Here is a 15158-nt window from a genome sequence, read left to right on the forward strand (position 1 = left end):
AAAACTGTAATACTTCTCACATAGATAGTTCTCCACCTCATTTATTTCTGTGAACTAATCACAGTTCATCAGCAAGTGAAAAGCTTCCAAAAAAAAAATCACATTAAGGTAGCTATTCCTTCAGTGTTAGATTGCATATTTTGAAACAGAAAAGATGCTGTTCAGCATCATACCGAACAAAATTCTCATGTTCTTTTTAGTTTCCTTTTCCTGCACTTAACAGAAAAGATATCTTCATATACAATACCTTCCAGAGTATTTTTCAGTTATTCTAATCTTAATTACATGTAAAAACCTCATATAGATGTAATACATTTGGCTCAGAAGAGAGCAGATAGTGGAGTAGCTCTCTTCCTTGGTTTCCCTACAAAGAAGTGTGTGCTTTAATTTAAACCTTGTACTCAGAAAGAACTTTGAGCTCTCACTAGACTTCAAGTAGTTTGGCCTTGAAAAATTCAAAGAGTTCAGACTCCAAGACAAACGCATGCGGGATTTCTCACTTCTTCTGATCCCAGCAAAAATTCCTTGAGCAAGCAGCAGCAATGCTGTTCATCTGTTCATCTGATCACTGTTTCTTCCTTGTCTTTATCTCAACCCATGAGCTCCATTGTACTCACTTCAATTGTTTTTTCACTATGTCCTGCTAAAGATGTGTGTGACTGTCTCGTTCCCCAAATTTGGGAGCATGGCTGTTTGTCAAGCTTAGTCCACTACACCTTCCTCTTCTGAACTAACTATATTTTCTCCCAGTGGTGGTTTTTTCAGCAAAACTATTATATATTTTTGTTTATTTATAGCAATTGATACAATGCAGATCCTGGTGAGAGCACGCAAACCAGAATTAAAAGGTGACAACGTTTAATAGCTGTGTACTTATAAAGTTTAGGACAAAATGAAAGTAAAGGGTAATGGTAACAGAAGCGTAAAATGGACATCAACATTTCAGAAATGTAAGAGCAAGGAGACTAGCAGAAGCCAATCTCTGCAGGTAGAGGAGAAAGCAACAGATGGTGCAAAACATCAGTTTTCAAGCCAATGGCTAAAAAACTTCAGCTCAAAGCAGATGATTGAGAGTACTTATTCAGCACAACTGGTAGGATACCGTGCTGTCACTACGACCACAAAAATTAGAAGTAGTACAAGAGGATGGTACATGCAGACATTATTTGTCTAATTATCCACTTGCTGATCCTCTAAGTGTGCTAGCTGTAAATCAAAAGAGCGCATAATTTTAAAGAGCTAATTTCATAATGTTAAAGAACAAATATGTAAAATATAGGCTAAAATATACAAATAAAACCCAAAGAAATCAACCAGCAAACATATGTATTTTGTTTAATTTGTAGTTGATCTTACAAAACAATCATAGGTAAAAGAGCAGCATTAAAATGTGGAAGAAAGTACTATTGATTATTATGCTAGATTTCCATAGAAAGAAAGAGAGGGAGGATACTTGCTAATATTGCTTCTGTGTTTCTAGCAGTGATAACAGTTCTAAGTTGAGAGTTAGTAGGTTGTCATTGCTTGGACCGTCAAAACTAAATTTAAAAAGGAAACTAATTAGCCAAGTTCTGTCACAGATAGGAAAATGTAGATCAACTGCAAGAGAAAAATCCAGGTTTTCAGGAAATCGAATCTAATGGCACAGCTGCTTCAAATTAGTTCACACTACTTCATTGTAATTGTGCTTCCACCGGTTGTTTTTGCTACGATATATAGACAAGCAGAAATAGAAATCTAGTTTTATTTTAAGAGGTTTTATACTCCATTAAGCATAAGTTTTGAGACTGCCCCACAACATCATACAGTGATAAAGAAAGAAATCCCATAAAAGAGCTGGGGATAGCATGGTCATCCTCACCATACCATACTCCATCCCTCTGCAAAAGTACCTACAGAAAAAATATGATGAAAAAGGGCTCGTGATGAGATAAAGAAAGGATGATCACTCAACAGATACCAGTACAGGCATGACAGACTCAGTATAAGTGATATTAATATAGTATATTGCCAGAAAACATTCTAGATCTGTAAGAAGTTAAGAGCAAATTAAGAGCACCTTCCCACCATCCACATCTTTCTTCTCTCCCCCTCAAATGGCCCCCTCAAGGTGAACAAGGAATGGAGACTGCAGTCAGTCTATAATGCTTCATCTCTGCCTTTTTCACCACTCTCCATCTCTTCTCCTCATAAGGTCCTTAACATGAGATGCAGTCTTTCCTAAACTGATGCCACATGGGCTTCTCAGGGGCTCAGGCCCTGCTCCTTCAGTCGTCACCATCCACTGCTGCCCTGCATGCTCCTCCATGACTGCACCAGAAGATCTGTTCCACGCAGTGCCCATGGGCTGTTGGGGATGGCCTGTTCTTTCATGCATCTCTACCAGGCTGCAAGAACTTCTGCTCTGCATCTGGAGCTCCTCCTGCACAGATCCTGGTACCTGTACAACTATTTATCTCACATTTTCTTATCCAATCCCAGCTACTGTTGTGCAGCATTTTTCCCCCTATCTTAAACGTACTATCACAGAGGTGTAAGCAACATCGCATATGTTTGGCAAGCAACAGATCCCTTTTTGAGTTGGCTGAAATTGGCTCTTCACTAAAACAGAGCAGCTTCTGGAGTTCACAGAGTAAGCCCTGCAGTACTCTCACCACTGAAACCTTACCACATTAGCTAACTGCAGATTCTCAGGACTGAAGTCTGTTTTGTGACCTTAAGTACACAAAAATGCAATAATTCAGGTAGCCTTTGCTGTCACTGTCATGTGCATATGTCTATGACAGTACATATAAAAAAGTGTTTATGTATATTGTAACTGACCAGAAGTCTTTGGATTCTAAATATATTAATTGCCCCAAAAATATTTATATTGACTTTGAAAAAAAAAAGTGTCTTTTTTCCCCCCGTTTCCAGGTAGGCATCTCATTATGCATACCACATACCCTCAAGTCAACATTTGGATGATGTAGTAAATGAAGTCTTCCAAGACTGCATTTACTTTTTTTTTCTTTAAAGCAGATTGTTCTAGGGAGAAACAAGATATATACTTATAGAAGAACTTCATATAACTTCTATCTTTTGATTCACATAAACTATAATGAACAGCCATCTATATAAAATTAAAGAGGTTCATAAAGAGGGTCTAAGTTGCTGGTTTTGAGGATTGTGTAGCTTTTTTCAAAAAAAAAAACTTTGCAATTAGGTAGTTATGCCATAAAAATGCAAGTTATATACTGAATTAATAATGAACTTTGATTTGACAAATATTGAAAGCACTTGAGTTTAAAGTAGGTGGTTTGCAACAGTCCACAGTAATATGGACTATTTTCTGTAATATGAACAAAAATACATTTGATGACATAGTTAATAGTCTCTGAAACTGCTAAGGGAATAGCTATGTAACCACAGCTGTTCAGATAGAGGAACACATGACAGAAGATAGATGAGATTTTACAAATGAAAGGCAGGGGCAGTAGCTTGATCTCCCAGATTTTTGCAGGATTGAGGTAAGTGGAATCCTACATCTGGTTAGGAAAAAAGGCCCCAAAAAAGATGCACCATTATTTTCAAAGCATTAGCCAAATAATATCTGAAAACAGTCTAGTCATGCTGATCAAAAGATACAGAAGACAGAAATGGTATACATCACAGAAACTGCTAGTGTTAAGAACGGAGAACACAGTTATGCATGGGAAAGCAAAAATAACTTGGAAATTAACACAGTTGATCTCAGCTTAGGAACCAAACTAGAGCTCAGCATTTTAAAATATTGTTCAGTATTTCTTAATATGGAAATGCAGCTGAATCATTTGTTTTTGGAATTTACACTGATGTTGTATTGTACATGGCTACTCTCAATCTAATACTCCTCTTTGTTTTATTATCTTGCAACAAAAAAAGTTCACGACATGAAACAGTATGATATTCCATTACTACAGTTTGAAAAAACTGTCTTTTTCTCAGCTGGGAAGAGATATCAGTAAATAAAGAATAGCAGTCAGAAGCAACTATGTAGAATTCCAACTAGTATTCCCAAAAGAGAAAGATATATATATTTTCCTGTTTAGTTCCATTATGTGTGTACAGTTCAAATCCAGATCCTTTCCAATACAATCAGAATATCAGTTTTGTTCAAAAAAAAAAAAAGATAACACTGTGTGGCAAGTTAGAAAAGCAGCACAGAAACTCTAATAAATTAAACAGATCTTTAGGAACTACTTAAATGCTATTAATAATGGGAGTTTTCCCGATTCCATGCATGACTACAGCCTACTTTTGCAGAGAATAAGATGTTTGTAATTCTAATCTAGAAAGCTTGTTTATATGCAAAAAGATCTTGCTAACTCAAATATCAAATAACATTTTATTATAAATGTAGTCTTCGTAATCTGCTTTTACAGAGACTTATTTAGACTTTACTTAAAAGAGAAAAGATAAGTGTCTTCACTTAACTTTTGTCAGTTAAGTATCACCATTGTATTTGTCTTACGAGATCGCTAGGACTGTCCCCAACATTTGTAACATTTGGAGCATTTATACACACAGTTTTCATCCTCCTATTGCAAAGTGATTGGTGGATACAACCCTACTGGATGATGAACTCTGTAATATACCATAAGGAATGCTATGTAGGGAAGGAACTGAAGAAAGATCTACATTAAAGTTTCCTTTATCTGTATATTCTGTGATGCTCATGATTTTGGAGATGAAACAGACAATAAAAAAACTCTTGAAGGAATTGTCAGCTAAATGGGTAGAACTGCAAGGAAAAACAGAAAGAAGGTTTAACAAGTTGAAATAACAGAAGGATGCCAGTCTATGCACTTTGAGCTTGATATCAGATTCTTTTATAAACTAGAATATTCGAATGGCAACCAGCACAGAGAAAGACCAGGAGTGTTAAGTAGCCAAAATTCAAGCCATCAACACAATTCAGTCCTGAAAATAAAAATGAGATTCTTATTCTGAAGTGTATGAGGAATTTAGACATATACAGTGGTATTAATGTGAAGAATGAGTCATTTATGTGACCATAAACTGAACTTTGAGGTTCAGACTTGAGAGAATAAGCAGAGGACATCCTAACAAAGTATATTAACTCATGAGGCAACAAGGCTGTGGAAACATAAATCAAAGAAACATACAAGCATGAGCAGTTGTTCAGGTAAGGACTGTGGCCAAAAGCGTAAGTCTGTGAGAGTATAAATTACTACACATTCACATGCATATTAATATACACTTTTTCAGCTATTTGATCCCCAGACGCTTCTGAAAGCAGAGGTAGTTTAAGTATTGAATGACTTCTGCTGGATTTCTTGTCTACAAATCACCTCCTTTTAAACTTCAGATTTTCAGAGCTGATACTATACTACATCAGGCAGTTACTTGGCTTAATAAAAAGATGCACAGAAAAACCACCTTTCTTCCTTTGTTTTGAACTTGCTACCTGAATTTAATGCTCCTACTTCTTTATTTCAGGAAGAAGAGCAATGAAAACATACTTTTCTCCCTTTCTCTCCATATATGCATAAATCTTTCATATATCCTCTTAATTTTACTTCACTTTATCTCTTGCATAAATACCTCTTGCCTTGATCAATATTCACTGTCTATGTCCTTCTGCTGATTCTAGATAAACAGCCTTACACATAGCTCCTATACTAAAGTTAGAGCTACAGTCCACACATTCTGAATGCGGCCCTAAACAAAACAGAAGAAGGATTATATTATGACAGTGGATTAAGGTTTGGAGTTGTGAGGATGTTGTAATCTGAAGCTTTTAGTAAAGCCTCTCGAATGCAGAGAGTAAAGACTTGGGGTCACGCTGTAGAATCAATAGTTCAGAGGAAATAGTTATTTTTGGAAGGGGCTTTCTTTCATGCTGTTGCACATATTGCATACATAACTAATCAAAACTGAAAAGAAGAGCTATTTAGACCTTTAGGATAAAGCCATAGGCTTTCCTTTCTGACACTTCTTCATTTAGTGAAATTAAATAACATTACATCACAATGACACAAGTAGAACAGACTTCTGTAAGCATTTCACTGTAGCAAGAGTATCATCTCTTCAACCCACACCCCACCCACATAATGCCTATTGCAATAATTTCAACCACAAGGGAAAGCTCTAAACATCAAAACCAACAATTAAATGTCATGTGTTATTAATTACCACAAACACAGATAATTCACTAAACCCTCACATGATGCTTAGGGTCACTTACTTCACTATTCAAGCAGAAGTATAAAGAGTTAATTAGAAAATTGAGTGCTTCTACAGCTACCCTGGAGGATATACATAAGTGCTGTATTTGACTGGTAGCTTCAGATTTGTCCAGTTTACAAAGTTATTTGACAATTATAAATGATACATAAATTAATCACCTATTCTGATTACTATCTCTGTGTTACCAGTCAAGCAAAAAACTCAAATGTGGTAAATTTGCATCCAAAATCCAAAGATAACGTGCTATTCTAACTGATCTTTTAGGCAAATAAATACTGAATAAAGCTATTAGTTTGCAGCAGAAATCTGCTTGATCTGATAGACTAAAAGCTAGAAGTGAAACACTGTGATAATCTGTAGTGTTACGAACTTAGTGAGATTTGAAGTTCTCTGGTATGCATTACTATTGGTATTTGTTGTTATTTCAGCAACAAATAAGTAGCATCTCAAGAGAAAATACCAAAAGATCTCAGTTATGCAATCACATAAAAGCTCACTGTTCTGGTATTTTCAGATCCACGCTTTTTTTATTATTATTATTTTTGACACTTTACAATAGTACCCTTCAAGTTACAAGTTCTTTGGTGTGATGGAGTTCAAACATCTCTTTTCACTGAAGTTATTGGTTCACCAACCATATTCATGTTCTGTTTAGTATCAGTAAGAGCTTGCCCTCCAGCATTCTACAAAGAAAGTTCATTAAAATGCCTTTATAAGAATGTCAGAGGAGATGGGTACAGAGAGTCTGCAGCACGTTCTGATCTAGACATGCTTCACATGAGCTTCCTCCTGTTTTGATAAGCTAGTGGCAACATTAGGACTGTAGCCTCAAAGTTTTAAGACAGCATGTCTCTTTGATTACAGCATGATACAAAAAGAATATCTACAGCCCCTAAGCCAAAGTAATTTAAACATCTAATTTGCTCAGCAAAAGCACAGAAAGGACACTGGCCCTACAGCATCACCTCTTCTCAGATCAAGTTTAAACCTTTAAGCAACATTAAGAATTATTTTTTTTTATTCAGGAATATTCAATCAGAAGCTAAAACTAGAATAGATTTTGCGCCTCATGTGCTGCTAAAAATACGAGGCTGCCACAGCTCCCTGTTCCACACACACACACACACACACACACACACACACTTCTTCCCAAACAACTTTGACCCCTTACTTTGCCTTTGGTCCTTGCTTGAACATCCCAAGACATTGTACAATTCCAAGCTGTTATTCCTCTGTATTCCCTAATCTCAATCTGAAAGATGCTCTTAGTGCTGTTGTGTCACCCCTGGATCACCTGGCTAGGGGCTTACTGATGACAGCCCTCAGCAGGGCCAGGATAGGAACTCATCTGATGAGATTACTGAGGTTTTACCAACTGGTGTTATGCCTCTGTGCTCCTTCATACATGGGGGATGAACTTTTTGTGACACAACCTAACAATGCCTTGCTCTTACATATATTCCACCTCCCCCCACCACGAGTGTTCTCTCTTGTCTAGGCATTCTACTCCTGGCCTTTGAGCAGCAAAGCCTCCCACCTCATCAGCTGCGTGCACTAAACTCTTAAGCAGATGGAAGCCAATAGTCTTTTTCAGTCTCTTTCCTGTCCAGCTCTGGGCTATCCATGGTATTAGACTAGTTCAAATTCAATCCTATAACAAATAAACTTAGGCCATCCCTCCATGTGAAAGCAGAGTGCGCATTTACAAATTAATCATGTTCTATACTGTATCTTTAAGCTTAATATTACTGCATTACTTTTTGTTGTTATTCATTAGACGTACTTCTTTAACACTAGGCAGCCAGGCAGGATAATAGTACACAGATTTTAAAAGGCATATAAAATATTACTGAAAATACAGCATCTTCATTCCTCAATGGTTGTGTATGATAATGCCTAAAGAAATACACTGTGTACACAGTGATACTGTGCAAGTTAACAATTAATTATACTTTGATCAAAAATCCCTTCCTCCCTATATTTGGGTAGGAAAGCTGTCTTTGTAAAAATAGTAGATAGATTTTTAGGAAAATTGCTTCATTTTTACAGGCTAGACACACAAAAAACTGCTGCACTTTACTCCTGCCCAAGCAAAATGAATTTCCCCTTTGCCATTGATGGTTTTCTGAACTGCTCATTAAACTGACTGTCCTAAGAAGAATCATCTTTTCACCAGCTATCAGGAAAGAGAGAGTTCATCTAAAATAGATACCTTTAATTGTAAGTAGGATGTTTCATGCCTTCTTCCTCTTGTGGATTTATTAAGAGATACCAGACATTACAGGACACTGATATTTTTCTGCTTCTGTTCTTATTTCACTAAGACTTCCTCACAGAACAGCTGCCAGTGAAATGCTGAACATTTGGAAGACAGTGACAGGAAAGGACTGCACTCTTCAGAAGCAGCTTGAACAGGCACAACCCAATCCAGGACTGTGCTTGGGTAGAGCAGGAAGGCAGGCACCAATCATTGCCCTGCTGTGCTATGAGGAACTGTAACAGTAGCCAAATACATATTTCAGTTCCAGCCTCAACAACGGCCTCACTCAAACCATTAAAGCTGATATTACCATAGCTAGTAATATGTACTTACACTTTATCCAAACTACTATGATATCTATTATGAATGTTTAGGTTGGAGGTAATCTGATCTGACCATCTCAAAGTAGTGATAGCCTTTAGTCTCTTTAAGTATATTTGAGAACATCCATCTGAGGGGAAAATTGATTTTTTTGCTCTTATTGCCCAAATAATGCTAAGCAGTTAGAAGGGAGTACTTCTATACGTTAAGAACAAGCCATTCTTTTTTTACTTAAATAATACATAGCACTTCTATGATAAGCAAATAGAAGGCAATCCTTTCTCAGTTCATACTATCTCCATTTCACCTACTCAAGGGTTTTCTGAGGGAAGATGCTGCTCTGTGCCTGGAGCTTCTCCTGCCCTCACCTGGGTGCCTGCAGGGCTGTTTCTCTCACTCCTCCCTCCCAGCTGCTGTCACTCAGCAGATTTTTCCTTCTTAGTTCTGCTCTCGCTGAAGCACACACCCAGTGTTGCTCACAGCTCAGCTGTGGCAGCCAGTGGGTTCCTTTGAAGCAGCTGCTCTGGTCTGACAGAGGCACTGCTGGGCTCTACTGCAGCCCTCCTACTATCAAAACCTTGCCACCCAATGCAAAATTTTAAGTATACATACATGATACATATTATGTACCTTAAAACACCCTACTACTGAGTTACTGTACTACTGCTTAATAAGTCTTTGCAGCAACGTTTATGGTAAAAGATAGAAAAATAAGTGGTCACCTAACAGATTTTGATGAAGCAAGATGTGAAAGTAGAAGTGAATGTAATTAAAATCTTAACTTCCTTACTGTATCACGGAGGGGAAGTGTTTAAAGATACCTGACACTACAGAGGTTCACCCAACTTCATTAACTGCATCTCTAAAGTGCTAGACAGAAACAGCACAAGGGAAACTCTCCATTGTCCAGCCTATCCTAAATATTGTGCAAAAGAACATCCATAACATGTCTGTTGCCAATTTGAATTAATCTTGTGTACCACTTTCTCACACATTTCTTACACCTCTGCAGCAGCCACTGTAAAGAAAACAGCACTTGTGTTAAGTGCTTTAGCCTGCACAATATTATCATGGTAAGGGCAGAGGGGATAGCTGCTGGCTGCATAAATTTTTAAGCACTTCCAAACCAGTTAAATTCATGCTATTATAATCAGTTCACATATAAGTCACAGCTGTGTGCCCCAAACTGTTGCCAGGGGCAATGTTACAAGCAATAATGTGAGAGGTAGATAATTTGACTGTGAACTTTCTCTACCGACCCACTAGTGCACAGGTGGTTCTTAATTCTGCCCTTAATGTGAACCTCTGTTATTAGCTATTTAGAAGAATCAGATTAAAGAACTGCAGCTGGATTGAATGTAAACCTGAGATGATTTCAATTTTTGTTATTGCTACAGTTGAACTCTTACAAAAGGAGAAAAAGTCTCAGCTGAGTCCAGGCGGCACTGAATTCTTAAGGACAGAAATGCAAAATGCAAACCCAGCAAAATCAACTATGAATAATTCTGCATTGTAGAGGTTCTTTTCAGAAAAGCTCTGATCGAGAAAGATGAGAAAAATAAGTAAAAGCTAAGTGGTACTGATGTATTATCTCTCAGGATAAAGTAGCTACAAAGCAATCCCTTGAAAAATTACAATTCACTCACCTCTCAAACTAATCAATTGAAAGGAAGTCAGTATACCTTTAAGGTACTCTATAGTGCATTTTCCAATACCGAATCTGGGTCATAAGGAATTGATTTCAGAGAGATCACAAAAGATAATTCATTTTTAATATAGAACTAAGTTAACTGTTATATTTCTGACCTCTACTAGAGCTGCTCCACTCAAAAGCTTCTGCAATACAGGAAAGCTCTCGATTCTACAGCAGTGAGAAGACACATTTGAAAATAGATGGATGTGAAGAAGTGATCATATACAGTGTTGATACACACAATCCCTACCATGACTAAAATCAAGCATAAAAGCATGTCCAAGCAAACATGAGAAATATTTCTTAGATTCAACTCCTATCTGAAAAGGAATTTTTGAGCTCAGTACTGAATTGATAGTCAGATGCTCATCTAGCCTAGTCACAGCAATGTTGCACGATTAATTGTTTGAGTCACTAGGGTGTGCAGTAAATTAGAATTAGTAAATTAAATTAGGTTAGAAATTGGCAAATACAGCAGAAATTAACTAAATATACATTTCAAGATCACTTCAGGTGCTTTAGAAGTAGACTGCTATCACAGTCCTGATCTGCCATTAGGATACCTGTCTGTCCATAGTTTCTTTAGCTACAGAGTGGAGTGGATGTGAAAAAACACTGTATTCAGTAAGCTGTATTCATAAAGAAAACCACAATCTGTTAATTTGTCAGACTTCACAAAAAACATCCCCTGTGCTGACTTTAAAGCTTGGCATGAACTTCTCTAAAGCATTTATAATGTTACCACAGTGTCCTTCCTCAAGCCACTCATTAAAGATCTCTTCCCTCATGAGGCATACAAGTACACTTAACAGCGGTTAGACTGACAATATGATTTAATTCTTTATTATCATATAGACTAATACTGTGGCTTCAGACTTATCTATCAGTGTCTATTCAGGGTCTGTGCATTTTCTCTTCCAATACAAGTGAAGAGTCTCAAGCCCTTGAAGTGGGGATTTTCAGATCCACAAGAATAAAGCCTGATCAATGAATGGCCTTCACCGGCCACCTGCCAGCATATCCCTAGTTACATTCTTCAAGGAAAACAGTCAGATAACATGAAGAAGGCCCATCACGCTAAAGGGAAAAAAATAATAATAATCAGTCAATAATTTGATGATTCCGTGAGTTTGATTTCTGCAAACCTGTTTATGTTTGCATTATACCTTGCTAGTATATTGCTGGCAGTCTGTTTGAAGTGGTCTGAGCACATGTTCAGATTCTTAGTAGACTTGCAATTCTACTGATTGACTCAAAAAAAAAAATGCTAGTAAGCCAGTTTGGAAAAAAAAAAACCTATAAAAGAGATCAGTCTGAATGTGTTCTTTATGTATTCTTTTTGTGATAGTTTCTTGTAGAAAAAGAGTCAAGACAATACAAATTGTGTATGAATTATAAATACACAAGAGAAAATTTCTATGAAGAAATAATGCAAATGCATCTCTTTCTTACACCTCCAGTATTTTGTGAAAGAATAACACAAATATTATATATAATCTGCAACCCAAGGACCTCACAAATATATCCAACACAGCGTAAGATTCAAGTCTGCATTTAACTTCTTCCTGATATAACTCAGGAAAAAAGCATTCTATGAAACTTCACACAATTGCTATTTTCTTTTAAAAAGCAGAAAGAAAACAACAATAACAAAAAAATCACACTATCAAGACAACGTTATTTCCTTTGTTTTGAAATATTTACAAGGCAATACAGAATGACCTAGTATTTTAGGTCACTTTATACAATATAAAGTATTAGACTTGTTTCACTGCTGTAAGAAAAATTGGTACATGTTTTCTTCTGTAAATAAACTATTTACTGATATTACTGATACATATCTAATTATCAAGAACATTTGGACATAATCACTTTCTCACTGATTCTTTTGGGCTATACATCATGATTGTTGTATTAATTGATGGATAATCATTGCACATGAGCAACTTCCAGTGAATTCCGACTGTGCACTGTTACCCACCATTCAATGGAGTACATTGGTTTAAAAGATATTAGCAAATTAATAACATATGCCTGAGAGAAATAAATCAGTCCTTATCTCCATACATCTCATAGTAGTCACCAGTCCTTTAACTCCAATAACTATGACATAATTATTCAGAAAGTTGGCAGAGCAGAAGACTCAGAAGAAAAAAAAAGGAAATACTACAGCAGAGGCTACAAAACATGAAAAACGTGAGCTCTAGTTTAAACAAAACATTTAGATCTGACAAGTTACGTAACTTCCTTTAGCATAATTTGGCTTGTAAGAAAACTACTTAGTTTGAAGGTCGTGTAACACAATACAAAACGTGATAAGACAACAGAACAGCCAGCTCCCAGAGCACAGCAAGGAAGAAGCTACTCAGATACAAGAGCACTGGGCACAAAAATAAAGGAAAGAAGCAACTTACCTTCAGGAGACCTATAAGATCATTAGGTACACAGCAATCACTAGATAAGACGCTCTCAGCTCCACTGCCAACTTTTAAATGAGGTCTGGGAAGGGGTAGATCCTGGCTCTACCCATTCTAGTCATTCAGACACGCTACATGCAGCTGAGCTTCCCTGGCTTGGCCCTGCCGTTCCCACCAGGTGCTCAATCACTGGGTGAGGACGTGACTTAACATTTCCACTACGAGACTGTAGAGACCTGTAAAGAAAATAAGTAAGGCATGTTTTATGCTACTTTGTTCTCCATAACACAGAGCAGGCCTGTGGAGAAGGACTTGTGGGTTCTGGTGGACAAAAAGCTGTATACAAGTCAGCAGTGTCTGCTTGCAACCCAGAATAACTATCCTGAGCTGCATCAAGACACGTAGCCAGCGGGGAGAGGGAGGGAATTATTCCTCTCTAATCTGCCCTCATGAGGCCCCCTTTGGAGTACTGCGTCCACACCTGGAGCCCCTAATACAGGAAAGATGTGGAGCTTTAGGAGTGGGTCCAGAGGAGGGCCACTAGGATGATCAGAGGGCTGGAGCACTTTTTCTATGAAGGCAGACTGAGGGAGTTGGGCTTGTTCAGCTGGAAGACGAGAAAATTCTGGGAGACATTACTGTGGCCTTCCAGTACTTGAAGGGTGTTTATAAACAGAAAGACTGACTTTTTACACAGTTTGATAGCAACAGGAAAAATAGGAATGGCTTTAAACTAAAAGCGGGGAGAATAAGTTTAGACGTTTGGAAGAAATTATTTCCTCAGAGGTTGGTGAGGTGTGGGGGTTCAACGCAACGATCAAAATAGAGGCTAAAGAACAAGTCTGACAGGTTGGAAGAGGACACTGAGAACAAAAGGTATCTCCAGAAGTCAAGTGGAGCGAGTAGTCTCCGCTTAATAATAATGACGGTCATGACTGGAGAAGAAGCCCTCGAATAGAAGTAATTGTGGCTCTGATTGGATGAGCACTGACAGTGGCAGTTAGTGCCTAGATATGAAAGAGACTTGTTAAGTGTTCTGTTGACGTGTAGGGGGATGGAAAGTTACAAGAGAGAAGTTGGAAATGTACGTAAGGGATGTTACAGCAATTTAGATCGTCACACATCTGAGTCCGTAACTGCTACAATAGATTCTAGAGATTGATTGGTCTTAAAAAAAAAAAAAAAAAAAAAAAACCTAGTATAGCAATGAGGGAGACGATGCTTCGGTTTTACAGATGAGGATTTGGCAATCACGTGGCTGTGAACTGCACATTGATACAACAGAAGATTCTGGGACTTTCACTGTTCTAGTTGTCTGCCTTCCTTTCAGGCAATTAGTAAGTGCAGTTTTAACTTCAGGCACTAGTTTCAACAGGCTTCTACTTGTCTTTGGATTCACGAGAGAACATTTAGGTCCACTGCATCTCACTGCCTGTCAGTCTTCCCATGCAAATCTAGATGTTCTCTAGGTGGAGATTTGGTGGAACAAGGATGCAATCATTTAAGCTCACTAAGTGCTACTGTTTGCTGCATCATCAAGTCAAATAGGTGTTTGCATAATGAGATATTTTAAACTGTTTGATTCTGGAGCATAATTAGACAGCTACTTGCGAATACAAAACCAAACTGGCAGTGCAGTCATCTGCAGTACAAAAAAGTCCCTGGGTAAGTCACTGATGACAAAGCGAGTCTAACTGGTTAAATGAAAAAAGAGATTTGCAACCTGGCTGGTATTCAGCTGTCTTTCCTTGTCTAATTTCTCTTTTCCTCACTGGGCATGATACATTTCTCCTTCCAGGAGATCAGTGCAAACACACACAGATGATTAGCACAGATGAAAAATAGTTTGTCAAGCAATGAAATACTTTCAGAGACCTGAAAACAGCCAATTTGTGCATGCTAAGCCTGAAATATACAGGCAGGACAGAAGTGCTGAAGGAAGATGATTTAGCCAACAATGCTCACTACTTGCAGAAAGTTGTCGACTTGATCCATATAGCACATCTGAGTTCTGAGAATAAGCATCATTTAAGCAAAGGTAATCCTTCACTTAAAAGTTGTAAGAATCACAGAGGAAAAATAGATATGTTGCTGGCAGTTACTAATTTGCTCACTGCATTTGCCTGCCACAAAGGTTTTAAGTCAACTCTGCAGCTCTTAAAGGGCATATTAAAAGAATAAAACCGGATAAACTTGCATCAAGCAGGGTCAACATCACAGTGTGGAATGAGTTATT

The 15158-nt window shown here is 37.6% G+C and overlaps 1 long non-coding RNA gene across 1 annotated transcript in view; it reads right to left on the reverse strand.

The window, feature by feature from the left end:
* Positions 1-13146, reverse strand: part of LOC116216440 — a 38233-nt gene extending 25087 nt beyond the window's left edge. Inside the window, exon 1 of the long non-coding RNA XR_004159175.1 lies at positions 12920-13146. This is a non-coding gene — a long non-coding RNA (uncharacterized LOC116216440). The remainder of the gene's footprint in view (positions 1-12919) is intronic.
* Positions 13147-15158: the final 2012 nt, after the last annotated feature.

The sequence above is a fragment of the Meleagris gallopavo genome, chromosome 3 (genome assembly GCF_000146605.3).
Source record: "Meleagris gallopavo isolate NT-WF06-2002-E0010 breed Aviagen turkey brand Nicholas breeding stock chromosome 3, Turkey_5.1, whole genome shotgun sequence".
NCBI lineage: Eukaryota > Metazoa > Chordata > Aves > Galliformes > Phasianidae > Meleagris > Meleagris gallopavo.